The sequence below is a fragment of the Astyanax mexicanus genome, chromosome 12 (genome assembly GCF_023375975.1).
Source record: "Astyanax mexicanus isolate ESR-SI-001 chromosome 12, AstMex3_surface, whole genome shotgun sequence".
Classification (NCBI taxonomy): domain Eukaryota; kingdom Metazoa; phylum Chordata; class Actinopteri; order Characiformes; family Acestrorhamphidae; genus Astyanax; species Astyanax mexicanus.
The window spans coordinates 23668270-23683018 of NC_064419.1; positions in this window are offsets into that span (position 1 = coordinate 23668270).

Sequence of the window (14749 nt, forward strand, 5' to 3'; positions counted from 1 at the left end):
CGAAAAAAAAACTTCGAAAAAATTTTGACCCAAAAAAAAGTTCGAAAAATTTTGGGACCAAAAAAATTTTGACCGAAAAAAAACTTCGAAAAAATTTTGACCAAAAAAAAAGTTTGAAAAATTCTGGGACCCAAAAAATTTTGACCCAAAAAAAAGTTTGAAAAATTTTGGGACCAAAAAAATTTTGACCCAAAAAAAAGTTTGAAAAAATTTTGACTCGAAAAAAAGTTTGAAAAATTTTGGGACCAAAACAATTTTGACCCAAAAAAAAGTTTGAAAAAGTTTGGGACCAAAAAAATTTTGACCCAAAAAAAAGTTCGAAAAATTTTGGGACCAAAAAAATTTTGACCCAAAAAAAAGTTCGAAAAAATTTTGACCCAAAAAAAAGTTTGAAAAATTTTGAGACCAAAAAAATTTTGACCGAAAAAAAAACTTCGAAAAAATTTTGACCCAAAAAAAAGTTCGAAAAATTTTGGGACCAAAAAAATTTTGACCCAAAAAAAAGTTTGAAAAATTTTGGGACCAAAAAAATTTTGACCGAAAAAAAAACTTCGAAAAAATTTTGACCCAAAAAAAAGTTCGAAAAATTTTGGGACCAAAAAAATTTTGACCGAAAAAAAACTTCGAAAAAATTTTGACCAAAAAAAAAGTTTGAAAAATTCTGGGACCCAAAAAATTTTGACCCAAAAAAAAGTTTGAAAAATTTTGGGACCAAAAAAATTTTGACCCAAAAAAAAGTTTGAAAAAATTTTGACTCGAAAAAAAGTTTGAAAAATTTTGGGACCAAAACAATTTTGACCCAAAAAAAAGTTTGAAAAAGTTTGGGACCAAAAAAAATTTGACCCAAAAAAAAGTTCGAAAAATTTTGGGACCAAAAAAATTTTGACCGAAAAAAAACTTCGAAAAAATTTTGACCCAAAAAAAAGTTAGAAAAATTTTGGGACCAAAAAAATTTTGACCCCAAAAAAAGTTAGAAATATTTTGGGACCAAAAAAATTTTGACCGAAAAAAAAGTTCGAAAAATTTTGGGACCAAAAAAATTTTGACCCAAAAAAAATTTCGAAAAATTTTGGGACTAAAAAAATTTTGACCCAAAAAAAAGTTTGAAAAATTTTGGTACCAAAAAAATTTTGACCCAAAAAAAAGTTCGAAAAATTTTGGGACCAAAAAAATTTTGACTGAAAAAAAAACTTCGAAAAAATTTTGAGCCAAAAAAAAGTTTGAAAAATTTTGGGACCAAAAAAATTTTGACCCAAAAAAAAGTTCGAAAAATTTTGGGACCAAAAAAATTTTGACCGAAAAAAAACTTCGAAAAAATTTTGACCCAAAAAAAAGTTTGAAAAATTTTCGGACCAAAAAAATTTTGACCGAAAAAAAAACTTCGAAAAAATTTTGACCCAAAAAAAAGTTTGAAAAATTTTGGGACCAAAAAAATTTTGACCCAAAAAAAAGTTCGGAAAATTTTGGGACCAAAAAAATTTTGACCGAAAAAAAACTTCGAAAAAATTTTGACCCAAAAAAAAGTTAGAAAAATTTTGGGACCAAAAAAATTTTGACCGAAAAAAAACTTCGAAAAAATTTTGACCAAAAAAAAAGTTTGAAAAATTTTGGGACCAAAAAAATTTTGACAGAAAAAAAAACTTCGAAAAAATTTTGACCCAAAAAAAAGTTTGAAAAATTTTGGGACCAAAAAAATTTTGACCCAAAAAAAAGTTTGAAAAATTTTGGGACCAAAAAAATTTTGACCGAAAAAAGAACTTCGAAAAAATTTTGACCCAAAAAAAAGTTTGAAAAATTTTGGGACCAAAAAAATTTTGACCGAAAAAAAAACTTCGAAAAAATTTTGACCCAAAAAAAAGTTCGAAAAATTTTGGGACCAAAAAAATTTTGACCCAAAAAAAAGTTCGAAAAATTTTGGGACCAAAAAAATTTTGACCGAAAAAAAACTTCGAAAAAATTTTGACCCAAAAAAAAGTTTGAAAAATTTTGGGACCAAAAAAATTTTGACCGAAAAAAAAACTTCGAAAAAATTTTGACCCAAAAAAAAGTTTGAAAAATTTTGGGACCAAAAAAATTTTGACCGAAAAAAAAACTTCGAAAAAATTTTGACCCAAAAAAAAGTTTGAAAAATTTTGGGACCAAAAAAAATTTTGACCCAAAAAAAAGTTTGAAAAATTTTCGGACCAAAAAAATTTTGACCCAAAAAAAAGTTCGAAAAATTTTGGGACCAAAAAAGTTTTGACCGAAAAAAAACTTCGAAAAAATTTTGACCCAAAAAAAAGTTTGAAAAATTTTGGGACCAAAAAAATTTTGACCGAAAAAAAAACTTCGAAAAAATTTTGACCCAAAAAAAAGTTTGAAAAATTTTGGGACCAAAAAAATTTTGACCCAAAAAAAAGTTTGAAAAATTTTGGGACCAAAAAAATTTTGACCGAAAAAAAAACTTCGAAAAAATTTTGACCCAAAAAAAAGTTTGAAAAATTTTGGGACCAAAAAAATTTTGACCGAAAAAAAAACTTCGAAAAAATTTTGACCCAAAAAAAAGGTTGAAAAATTTTGGGACCAAAAAAATTTTGACCCAAAAAAAAGTTCGGAAAATTTTGGGACCAAAAAAATTTTGACCGAAAAGAAACTTCGAAAAAATTTTGACCCAAAAAAAAGTTAGAAAAATTTTGGGACCAAAAAAATTTTGACCGAAAAAAAACTTCGAAAAAATTTTGACCAAAAAAAAAGTTTGAAAAATTTTGGGACCAAAAAAATTTTGACAGAAAAAAAAACTTCGAAAAAATTTTGACCCAAAAAAAAGTTTGAAAAATTTTGGGACCAAAAAAATTTTGACCCAAAAAAAAGTTTGAAAAATTTTGGGACCAAAAAAATTTTGACCGAAAAAAGAACTTCGAAAAAATTTTGACCCAAAAAAAAGTTTGAAAAATTTTGGGACCAAAAAAATTTTGACCGAAAAAAAAACTTCGAAAAAATTTTGACCCAAAAAAAAGTTTGAAAAATTTTGGGACCAAAAAAATTTTGACCCAAAAAAAAGTTCGAAAAATTTTGGGACCAAAAAAATTTTGACCGAAAAAAAACTTCGAAAAAATTTTGACCCAAAAAAAAGTTTGAAAAATTTTGGGACCAAAAAAATTTTGACCGAAAAAAAAACTTCGAAAAAATTTTGACCCAAAAAAAAGTTTGAAAAATTTTGGGACCAAAAAAATTTTGACCCAAAAAAAAGTTTGAAAAATTTTGGGACCAAAAAAATTTTGACCGAAAAAAAAACTTCGAAAAAATTTTGACCCAAAAAAAAGTTTGAAAAATTTTGGGACCAAAAAAATTTTGACCCAAAAAAAAGTTCGAAAAATTTTGGGACCAAAAAAATTTTGACTGAAAAAAAAACTTCGAAAAAATTTTGAGCCAAAAAAAAGTTTGAAAAATTTTGGGACCAAAAAAATTTTGACCCAAAAAAAAGTTCGAAAAATTTTGGGACCAAAAAAATTTTGACCGAAAAAAAACTTCGAAAAAATTTTGACCCAAAAAAAAGTTTGAAAAATTTTGGGACCAAAAAAATTTTGACCGAAAAAAAAACTTCGAAAAAATTTTGACCCAAAAAAAAGTTTGAAAAATTTTGGGACCAAAAAAATTTTGACCCAAAAAAAAGTTCGGAAAATTTTGGGACCAAAAAAATTTTGACCGAAAAAAAACTTCGAAAAAATTTTGACCCAAAAAAAAGTTAGAAAAATTTTGGGACCAAAAAAATTTTGACCGAAAAAAAACTTCGAAAAAATTTTGACCAAAAAAAAAGTTTGAAAAATTTTGGGACCAAAAAAATTTTGACAGAAAAAAAAACTTCGAAAAAATTTTGACCCAAAAAAAAGTTTGAAAAATTTTGGGACCAAAAAAATTTTGACCCAAAAAAAAGTTTGAAAAATTTTGGGACCAAAAAAATTTTGACCGAAAAAAGAACTTCGAAAAAATTTTGACCCAAAAAAAAGTTTGAAAAATTTTGGGACCAAAAAAATTTTGACCGAAAAAAAAACTTCGAAAAAATTTTGACCCAAAAAAAAGTTTGAAAAATTTTGGGACCAAAAAAATTTTGACCCAAAAAAAAGTTCGAAAAATTTTGGGACCAAAAAAATTTTGACCGAAAAAAAACTTCGAAAAAATTTTGACCCAAAAAAAAGTTTGAAAAATTTTGGGACCAAAAAAATTTTGACCGAAAAAAAAACTTCGAAAAAATTTTGACCCAAAAAAAAGTTTGAAAAATTTTGGGACCAAAAAAATTTTGACCGAAAAAAAAACTTCGAAAAAATTTTGACCCAAAAAAAAGTTTGAAAAATTTTGGGACCAAAAAAATTTTGACCCAAAAAAAAGTTTGAAAAATTTTCGGACCAAAAAAATTTTGACCCAAAAAAAAGTTCGAAAAATTTTGGGACCAAAAAAGTTTTGACCGAAAAAAAACTTCGAAAAAATTTTGACCCAAAAAAAAGTTTGAAAAATTTTGGGACCAAAAAAATTTTGACCGAAAAAAAAACTTCGAAAAAATTTTGACCCAAAAAAAAGTTTGAAAAATTTTGGGACCAAAAAAATTTTGACCCAAAAAAAAGTTTGAAAAATTTTGGGACCAAAAAAATTTTGACCGAAAAAAAAACTTCGAAAAAATTTTGACCCAAAAAAAAGTTTGAAAAATTTTGGGACCAAAAAAATTTTGACCGAAAAAAAAACTTCGAAAAAATTTTGACCCAAAAAAAAGGTTGAAAAATTTTGGGACCAAAAAAATTTTGACCCAAAAAAAAGTTCGGAAAATTTTGGGACCAAAAAAATTTTGACCGAAAAGAAACTTCGAAAAAATTTTGACCCAAAAAAAAGTTAGAAAAATTTTGGGACCAAAAAAATTTTGACCGAAAAAAAACTTCGAAAAAATTTTGACCAAAAAAAAAGTTTGAAAAATTTTGGGACCAAAAAAATTTTGACAGAAAAAAAAACTTCGAAAAAATTTTGACCCAAAAAAAAGTTTGAAAAATTTTGGGACCAAAAAAATTTTGACCCAAAAAAAAGTTTGAAAAATTTTGGGACCAAAAAAATTTTGACCGAAAAAAGAACTTCGAAAAAATTTTGACCCAAAAAAAAGTTTGAAAAATTTTGGGACCAAAAAAATTTTGACCGAAAAAAAAACTTCGAAAAAATTTTGACCCAAAAAAAAGTTTGAAAAATTTTGGGACCAAAAAAATTTTGACCCAAAAAAAAGTTCGAAAAATTTTGGGACCAAAAAAATTTTGACCGAAAAAAAACTTCGAAAAAATTTTGACCCAAAAAAAAGTTTGAAAAATTTTGGGACCAAAAAATTTTGACCGAAAAAAAAACTTCGAAAAAATTTTGACCCAAAAAAAAGTTTGAAAAATTTTGGGACCAAAAAAATTTTGACCCAAAAAAAAGTTTGAAAAATTTTGGGACCAAAAAAATTTTGACCGAAAAAAAACTTCGAAAAAATTTTGACCCAAAAAAAAGTTTGAAAAATTTTGGGACCAAAAAAATTTTGACCCAAAAAAAAGTTCGGAAAATTTTGGGACCAAAAAAATTTTGACCGAAAAAAAACTTCGAAAAAATTTTGACCCAAAAAAAAGTTAGAAAAATTTTGGGACCAAAAAAATTTTGACCGAAAAAAAACTTCGAAAAAATTTTGACCAAAAAAAAAGTTTGAAAAATTTTGGGACCAAAAAAATTTTGACCGAAAAAAAAACTTCGAAAAAATTTTGACCCAAAAAAAAGTTTGAAAAATTTTGGGACCAAAAAAATTTTGACCGAAAAAAAAACTTCGAAAAAATTTTGACCCAAAAAGAAGTTTGAAAAATTTTGGGACCAAAAAAATTTTGACCCAAAAAAAAGTTCGGAATATTTTGGGACCAAAAAAATTTTGACCGAAAAAAAACTTCGAAAAAATTTTGACCAAAAAAAAAGTTTGAAAAATTTTGGGACCAAAAAAATTTTGACCCAAAAAAAAGTTTGAAAAATTTTGGGACCAAAAAAATTTTGACCGAAAAAAAACTTCGAAAAAATTTTGACCAAAAAAAAAGTTTGAAAAATTTTGGGACCAAAAAAATTTTGACCGAAAAAAAAAAACGTCGAAAAAATTTTGACCCAAAAAAAAGTTTGAAAAATTTTGGGACCAAAAAAATTTTGACCCAAAAAAAAGTTTGAAAAATTTTGGGACCAAAAAAATTTTGACCGAAAAAAAACTTCGAAAAAATTTTGACCCAAAAAAAAAGTTTGAAAAATTTTGGGACCAAAAAAATTTTGACCCAAAAAAAAGTTCGGAAAATTTTGGGACCAAAAAAATTTTGACCGAAAAAAAACTTCGAAAAAATTTTGACCCAAAAAAAAGTTTGAAAAATTTTGGGACCAAAAAAATTTTGACCGAAAAAAAACTTCGAAAAAATTTTGACCCAAAAAAAAGTTTGAAAAATTTTGGGACCAAAAAAATTTTGACCGAAAAAAAAACTTCGAAAAAATTTTGACCCAAAAAAAAGTTTGAAAAATTTTGGGACCAAAAAAATTTTGACCCAAAAAAAAACTTCGAAAAAATTTTGACCCAAAAAGAAGTTTGAAAAATTTTGGGACCAAAAAAATTTTGACCCAAAAAAAAGTTCGGAAAATTTTGGGACCAAAAAAATTTTGACCGAAAAAAAACTTCGAAAAAATTTTGACCAAAAAAAAAGTTTGAAAAATTTTGGGACCAAAAAAATTTTGACCCAAAAAAAAGTTTGAAAAATTTTGGGACCAAAAAAATTTTGACCCAAAAAAAAGTTTGAAAAATTTTGGGACCAAAACAATTTTGACCCAAAAAAAAGTTTGAAAAATTTTCAGACCAAAACAATTTTGACCCAAAAAAAAGTTTGAAAAATTTTGTGACCAAAAAAATTTTTACCGAAAAAAAAACTTCGAAAACATTTTGACCCAAAAAAAAGTTTGAAAAATTTTGGGACCAAAAAAATTTTGACCCAAAAAAAAGTTCGAAAAATTTTGGGACCAAAAAAAGTTTGACCGAAAAAAAACTTCGAAAAAATTTTGACCCAAAAAAAAGTTTGAAAAATTTTGGGACCAAAAAAATTTTGACCCAAACAAAAGTTCGGAAAATTTTGGGACCAAAAAAATTTTGACCGAAAAAAAACTTCGAAAAAATTTTGACCCAAAAAAAAGTTTGAAAAATTTTGGGACCAAAAAAATTTTGACCCAAAAAAAAGTTCGGAAAATTTTGGGACCAAAAAAATTTTGACCGAAAAAAAACATTGAAAAAATTTTGACCCAAAAAAAAGTTAGAAAAATTTTGGGACCAAAAAAATTTTGACCGAAAAAAAACTTCGAAAAAATTTTGACCAAAAAAAAAGTTTGAAAAATTTTGGGACCAAAAAAATTTTGACCGAAAAAAAAACTTCGAAAAAATTTTGACCCAAAAAAAAGTTTGAAAAATTTTGGTACCAAAAAAATTTTGACCCAAAAAAAAGTTCGAAAAATTTTGGGACCAAAAAACTTTTGACCGAAAAAAAACTTCGAAAAAATTTTGACCCAAAAAAAAGTTTGAAAAATTTTGGGACCAAAAAAATTTTGACCGAAAAAAAACTTCGAAAAAATTTTGACCCAAAAAAAAGTTTGAAAAATTTTGGGACCAAAAAAATTTTGACCGAAAAAAAAACTTCGAAAAAATTTTGACCCAAAAAAAAGTTTGAAAAATTTTGGGACCAAAAAAATTTTGACCGAAAAAAAAACTTCGAAAAAATTTTGACCCAAAAAGAAGTTTGAAAAATTTTGGGACCAAAAAAATTTTGACCCAAAAAAAAGTTCGGAATATTTTGGGACCAAAAAAATTTTGACCGAAAAAAAACTTCGAAAAAATTTTGACCAAAAAAAAAGTTTGAAAAATTTTGGGACCAAAAAAATTTTGACCCAAAAAAAAGTTTGAAAAATTTTGGGACCAAAAAAATTTTGACCGAAAAAAAACTTCGAAAAAATTTTGACCAAAAAAAAAGTTTGAAAAATTTTGGGACCAAAAAAATTTTGACCGAAAAAAAAAAACGTCGAAAAAATTTTGACCAAAAAAAAAGTTTGAAAAATTTTGGGACCAAAAAAATTTTGACCGAAAAAAAAACTTCGAAAAAATTTTGACCCAAAAAAAAGTTTGAAAAATTTTGGTACCAAAAAAATTTTGACCCAAAAAAAAGTTCGAAAAATTTTGGGACCAAAAAACTTTTGACCGAAAAAAAACTTCGAAAAAATTTTGACCCAAAAAAAAGTTTGAAAAATTTTGGGACCAAAAAAATTTTGACCGAAAAAAAACTTCGAAAAAATTTTGACCCAAAAAAAAGTTTGAAAAATTTTGGGACCAAAAAAATTTTGACCGAAAAAAAAACTTCGAAAAAATTTTGACCCAAAAAAAAGTTTGAAAAATTTTGGGACCAAAAAAATTTTGACCGAAAAAAAAACTTCGAAAAAATTTTGACCCAAAAAGAAGTTTGAAAAGTTTTGGGACCAAAAAAATTTTGACCCAAAAAAAAGTTCGGAATATTTTGGGACCAAAAAAATTTTGACCCAAAAAAAAGTTCGGAAAATTTTGGGACCAAAAAAATTTTGACCGAAAAAAAACATTGAAAAAATTTTGACCCAAAAAAAAGTTAGAAAAATTTTGGGACCAAAAAAATTTTGACCGAAAAAAAACTTCGAAAAAATTTTGACCAAAAAAAAAGTTTGAAAAATTTTGGGACCAAAAAAATTTTGACCGAAAAAAAAACTTCGAAAAAATTTTGACCCAAAAAAAAGTTTGAAAAATTTTGGTACCAAAAAAATTTTGACCCAAAAAAAAGTTCGAAAAATTTTGGGACCAAAAAACTTTTGACCGAAAAAAAACTTCGAAAAAATTTTGACCCAAAAAAAAGTTTGAAAAATTTTGGGACCAAAAAAATTTTGACCGAAAAAAAACTTCGAAAAAATTTTGACCCAAAAAAAAGTTTGAAAAATTTTGGGACCAAAAAAATTTTGACCGAAAAAAAAACTTCGAAAAAATTTTGACCCAAAAAAAAGTTTGAAAAATTTTGGGACCAAAAAAATTTTGACCGAAAAAAAAACTTCGAAAAAATTTTGACCCAAAAAGAAGTTTGAAAAATTTTGGGACCAAAAAAATTTTGACCCAAAAAAAAGTTCGGAATATTTTGGGACCAAAAAAATTTTGACCGAAAAAAAACTTCGAAAAAATTTTGACCAAAAAAAAAGTTTGAAAAATTTTGGGACCAAAAAAATTTTGACCCAAAAAAAAGTTTGAAAAATTTTGGGACCAAAAAAATTTTGACCGAAAAAAAACTTCGAAAAAATTTTGACCAAAAAAAAAGTTTGAAAAATTTTGGGACCAAAAAAATTTTGACCGAAAAAAAAAAACGTCGAAAAAATTTTGACCCAAAAAAAAGTTTGAAAAATTTTGGGACCAAAAAAATTTTGACCCAAAAAAAAGTTTGAAAAATTTTGGGACCAAAAAAATTTTGACCGAAAAAAAACTTCGAAAAAATTTTGACCCAAAAAAAAAGTTTGAAAAATTTTGGGACCAAAAAAATTTTGACCCAAAAAAAAGTTCTGAAAATTTTGGGACCAAAAAAATTTTGACCGAAAAAAAACTTCGAAAAAATTTTGACCCAAAAAAAAGTTTGAAAAATTTTGGGACCAAAAAAATTTTGACCGAAAAAAAACTTCGAAAAAATTTTGACCCAAAAAAAAGTTTGAAAAATTTTGGGACCAAAAAAATTTTGACCGAAAAAAAAACTTCGAAAAAATTTTGACCCAAAAAAAAGTTTGAAAAATTTTGGGACCAAAAAAATTTTGACCGAAAAAAAAACTTCGAAAAAATTTTGACCCAAAAAGAAGTTTGAAAAATTTTGGGACCAAAAAAATTTTGACCCAAAAAAAAGTTCGGAAAATTTTGGGACCAAAAAAATTTTGACCGAAAAAAAACTTCGAAAAAATTTTGACCAAAAAAAAAGTTTGAAAAATTTTGGGACCAAAAAAATTTTGACCCAAATAAAAGTTTGAAAAATTTTGGGACCAAAAAAATTTTGACCCAAAAAAAAGTTTGAAAAATTTTGGGACCAAAACAATTTTGACCCAAAAAAAAGTTTGAAAAATTTTCAGACCAAAACAATTTTGACCCAAAAAAAAGTTTGAAAAATTTTGGGACCAAAAAAATTTTTACCGAAAAAAAAACTTCGAAAAAATTTTGACCCAAAAAAAAGTTTGAAAAATTTTGGGACCAAAAAAATTTTGACCCAAAAAAAAGTTCGAAAAATTTTGGGACCAAAAAAAGTTTGACCGAAAAAAAACTTCGAAAAAATTTTGACCCAAAAAAAAGTTTGAAAAATTTTGGGACCAAAAAAATTTTGACCCAAACAAAAGTTCGGAAAATTTTGGGACCAAAAAAATTTTGACCGAAAAAAAACTTCGAAAAATTTTTGACCAAAAAATAAGTTTGAAAAATTTTGGGACCAAAAAAATTTTGACCGAAAAAAAAACTTCGAAAAAATTTTGACCCAAAAAAAAGTTTGAAAAATTTTGGGACCAAAAAAATTTTGACCCAAAAAAAAGTTTGAAAAATTTTGGGACCAAAAAAATTTTGACCCAAAAAAAAGTTTGAAAAATTTTGGGACCAAAAAAATTTTGACCCAAAAAAAAGTTCGAAAAATTTTGGGACCAAAAAAATTTTGACCGAAAAAAAACTTCGAAAAAATTTTGACCAAAAAAAAAGTTTGAAAAATTTTGGTACCAAAAAAATTTTGACTCAAAAAAAAGTTCAAAAAATTTTGGTACCAAAAAAATTTTGACCGAAAAAAACATTGAAAAAATTTTGACCCAAAAAAAAGTTTGAAAAATTTTGGGACCAAAAAAATTTTGACCGAAAAAAAACTTCGAAAAAATTTTGACCCAAAAAAAAAGTTTGAAAAATTTTGGGACCAAAAAAATTTTGACCCAAAAAAAAGTTCGGAAAATTTTGGGACCAAAAAAATTTTGACCGAAAAAAAACTTCGAAAAAATTTTGACCCAAAAAAAAGTTTGAAAAATTTTGGGACCAAAAAAATTTTGACCGAAAAAAAACTTCGAAAAAATTTTGACCCAAAAAAAAGTTTGAAAAATTTTGGGACCAAAAAAATTTTGACCGAAAAAAAAACTTCGAAAAAATTTTGACCCAAAAAAAAGTTTGAAAAATTTTGGGACCAAAAAAATTTTGACCGAAAAAAAAACTTCGAAAAAATTTTGACCCAAAAAGAAGTTTGAAAAATTTTGGGACCAAAAAAATTTTGACCCAAAAAAAAGTTCGGAAAATTTTTGGGACCAAAAAAATTTTGACCGAAAAAAAACTTCGAAAAAATTTTGACCAAAAAAAAAGTTTGAAAAATTTTGGGACCAAAAAAATTTTGACCCAAAAAAAAGTTTGAAAAATTTTGGGACCAAAAAAATTTTGACCCAAAAAAAAGTTTGAAAAATTTTGGGACCAAAACAATTTTGACCCAAAAAAAAGTTTGAAAAATTTTCAGACCAAAACAATTTTGACCCAAAAAAAAGTTTGAAAAATTTTGGGACCAAAAAAATTTTTACCGAAAAAAAAACTTCGAAAAAATTTTGACCCAAAAAAAAGTTTGAAAAATTTTGGGACCAAAAAAATTTTGACCCAAAAAAAAGTTCGAAAAATTTTGGGACCAAAAAAAGTTTGACCGAAAAAAAACTTCGAAAAAATTTTGACCCAAAAAAAAGTTTGAAAAATTTTGGGACCAAAAAAATTTTGACCCAAACAAAAGTTCGGAAAATTTTGGGACCAAAAAAATTTTGACCGAAAAAAAACTTCGAAAAATTTTTGACCAAAAAATAAGTTTGAAAAATTTTGGGACCAAAAAAATTTTGACCGAAAAAAAAACTTCGAAAAAATTTTGACCCAAAAAAAAGTTTGAAAAATTTTGGGACCAAAAAAATTTTGACCCAAAAAAAAGTTTGAAAAATTTTGGGACCAAAAAAATTTTGACCCAAAAAAAAGTTTGAAAAATTTTGGGACCAAAAAAATTTTGACCCAAAAAAAAGTTCGAAAAATTTTGGGACCAAAAAAATTTTGACCGAAAAAAAACTTCGAAAAAATTTTGACCAAAAAAAAAGTTTGAAAAATTTTGGTACCAAAAAAATTTTGACTCAAAAAAAAGTTCAAAAAATTTTGGTACCAAAAAAATTTTGACCGAAAAAAACATTGAAAAAATTTTGACCCAAAAAAAAGTTTGAAAAATTTTGGGACCAAAAAAATTTTGACCGAAAAAAAACTTCGAAAAAATTTTGACCCAAAAAAAAAGTTTGAAAAATTTTGGGACCAAAAAAATTTTGACCCAAAAAAAAGTTCGGAAAATTTTGGGACCAAAAAAATTTTGACCGAAAAAAAACTTCGAAAAAATTTTGACCCAAAAAAAAGTTTGAAAAATTTTGGGACCAAAAAAATTTTGACCGAAAAAAAACTTCGAAAAAATTTTGACCCAAAAAAAAGTTTGAAAAATTTTGGGACCAAAAAAATTTTGACCGAAAAAAAAACTTCGAAAAAATTTTGACCCAAAAAAAAGTTTGAAAAATTTTGGGACCAAAAAAATTTTGACCGAAAAAAAAACTTCGAAAAAATTTTGACCCAAAAAGAAGTTTGAAAAATTTTGGGACCAAAAAAATTTTGACCCAAAAAAAAGTTCGGAAAATTTTTGGGACCAAAAAAATTTTGACCGAAAAAAAACTTCGAAAAAATTTTGACCAAAAAAAAAGTTTGAAAAATTTTGGGACCAAAAAAATTTTGACCCAAAAAAAAGTTTGAAAAATTTTGGGACCAAAAAAATTTTGACCCAAAAAAAAGTTTGAAAAATTTTGGGACCAAAACAATTTTGACCCAAAAAAAAGTTTGAAAAATTTTCAGACCAAAACAATTTTGACCCAAAAAAAAGTTTGAAAAATTTTGGGACCAAAAAAATTTTTACCGAAAAAAAAACTTCGAAAAAATTTTGACCCAAAAAAAAGTTTGAAAAATTTTGGGACCAAAAAAATTTTGACCCAAAAAAAAGTTCGAAAAATTTTGGGACCAAAAAAAGTTTGACCGAAAAAAAACTTCGAAAAAATTTTGACCCAAAAAAAAGTTTGAAAAATTTTGGGACCAAAAAAATTTTGACCCAAACAAAAGTTCGGAAAATTTTGGGACCAAAAAAATTTTGACCGAAAAAAAACTTCGAAAAATTTTTGACCAAAAAATAAGTTTGAAAAATTTTGGGACCAAAAAAATTTTGACCGAAAAAAAAACTTCGAAAAAATTTTGACCCAAAAAAAAGTTTGAAAAATTTTGGGACCAAAAAAATTTTGACCCAAAAAAAAGTTTGAAAAATTTTGGGACCAAAAAAATTTTGACCCAAAAAAAAGTTTGAAAAATTTTGGGACCAAAAAAATTTTGACCCAAAAAAAAGTTCGAAAAATTTTGGGACCAAAAAAATTTTGACCGAAAAAAAACTTCGAAAAAATTTTGACCAAAAAAAAAGTTTGAAAAATTTTGGTACCAAAAAAATTTTGACTCAAAAAAAAGTTCAAAAAATTTTGGTACCAAAAAAATTTTGACCGAAAAAAACATTGAAAAAATTTTGACCCAAAAAAAAGTTTGAAAAATTTTGGTACCAAAAAAATTTTGACCGAAAAAAAAGTTTGAAAAATTTTGGGACCAAAAAAATTTTGACCCATAAAAAAGTTTGAAAAAATTTTGACACAAAAAAAAGTTTGAAAAATTTTGGGACCAAAACAATTTTGACCCAAAAAAAAGTTTGAAAAATTTTGGGACCAAAAAAAATTTGACCCAAAAAAAAGTTCGAAAAATTTTGGGACCAAAAAAAGTTTGACCGAAAAAAAACTTCGAAAAAATTTTGACCCAAAAAAAAGTTTGAAAAATTTTGGAACCAAAAAAATTTTGACCGAAAAAAAAGTTAGAAAAATTTTGGGACCAAAAAAATTTTGACCGAAAAAAAACTTCGAAAAAATTTTGACCCAAAAAAAAGTTTGAAAATTTTTGGGACCAAAAAAATTTTGACCGAAAAAAAAACTTCGAAAAAATTTTGACCCAAAAAAAAGTTTGAAAAATTTTGGGACCAAAAAAATTTTGACCCAAAAAAAAGTTCGGAAAATTTTGGGACCAAAAAAATTTTGACCGAAAAAAAACTTCGAAAAAATTTTGACCAAAAAAAAAGTTTGAAAAATTTTGGGACCAAAAAAATTTTGACCGAAAAAAAAACTTCGAAAAAATTTTGACCCAAAAAAAAGTTTGAAAAATTTTGGAACCAAAAAAATTTTGACCGAAAAAAAAGTTAGAAAAATTTTGGGACCAAAAAAATTTTGACCGAAAAAAAACTTCGAAAAAATTTTGACCCAAAAAAAAGTTTGAAAAATTTTGGGACCAAAAAAATTTTGACCGAAAAAAAAACTTCGAAAAAATTTTGACCCAAAAAAAAGTTTGAAAAATTTTGGGACCAAAAAAATTTTGACCCAAAAAAAAGTTCGGAAAATTTTGGGACCAAAAAAATTTTGACCGAAAAAAAACTTCGAAAAAATTTTGACCAAAAAAAAAGTTTGAAAAATTTTGGGACCAAAAAAATTTTGACCGAAAAAAAAATTTCGAAAAAATTTTGACCCAAAAAAAAGTTTGAAAAATTTTGGGACCAAAAAAATTTTGACCCAAAAA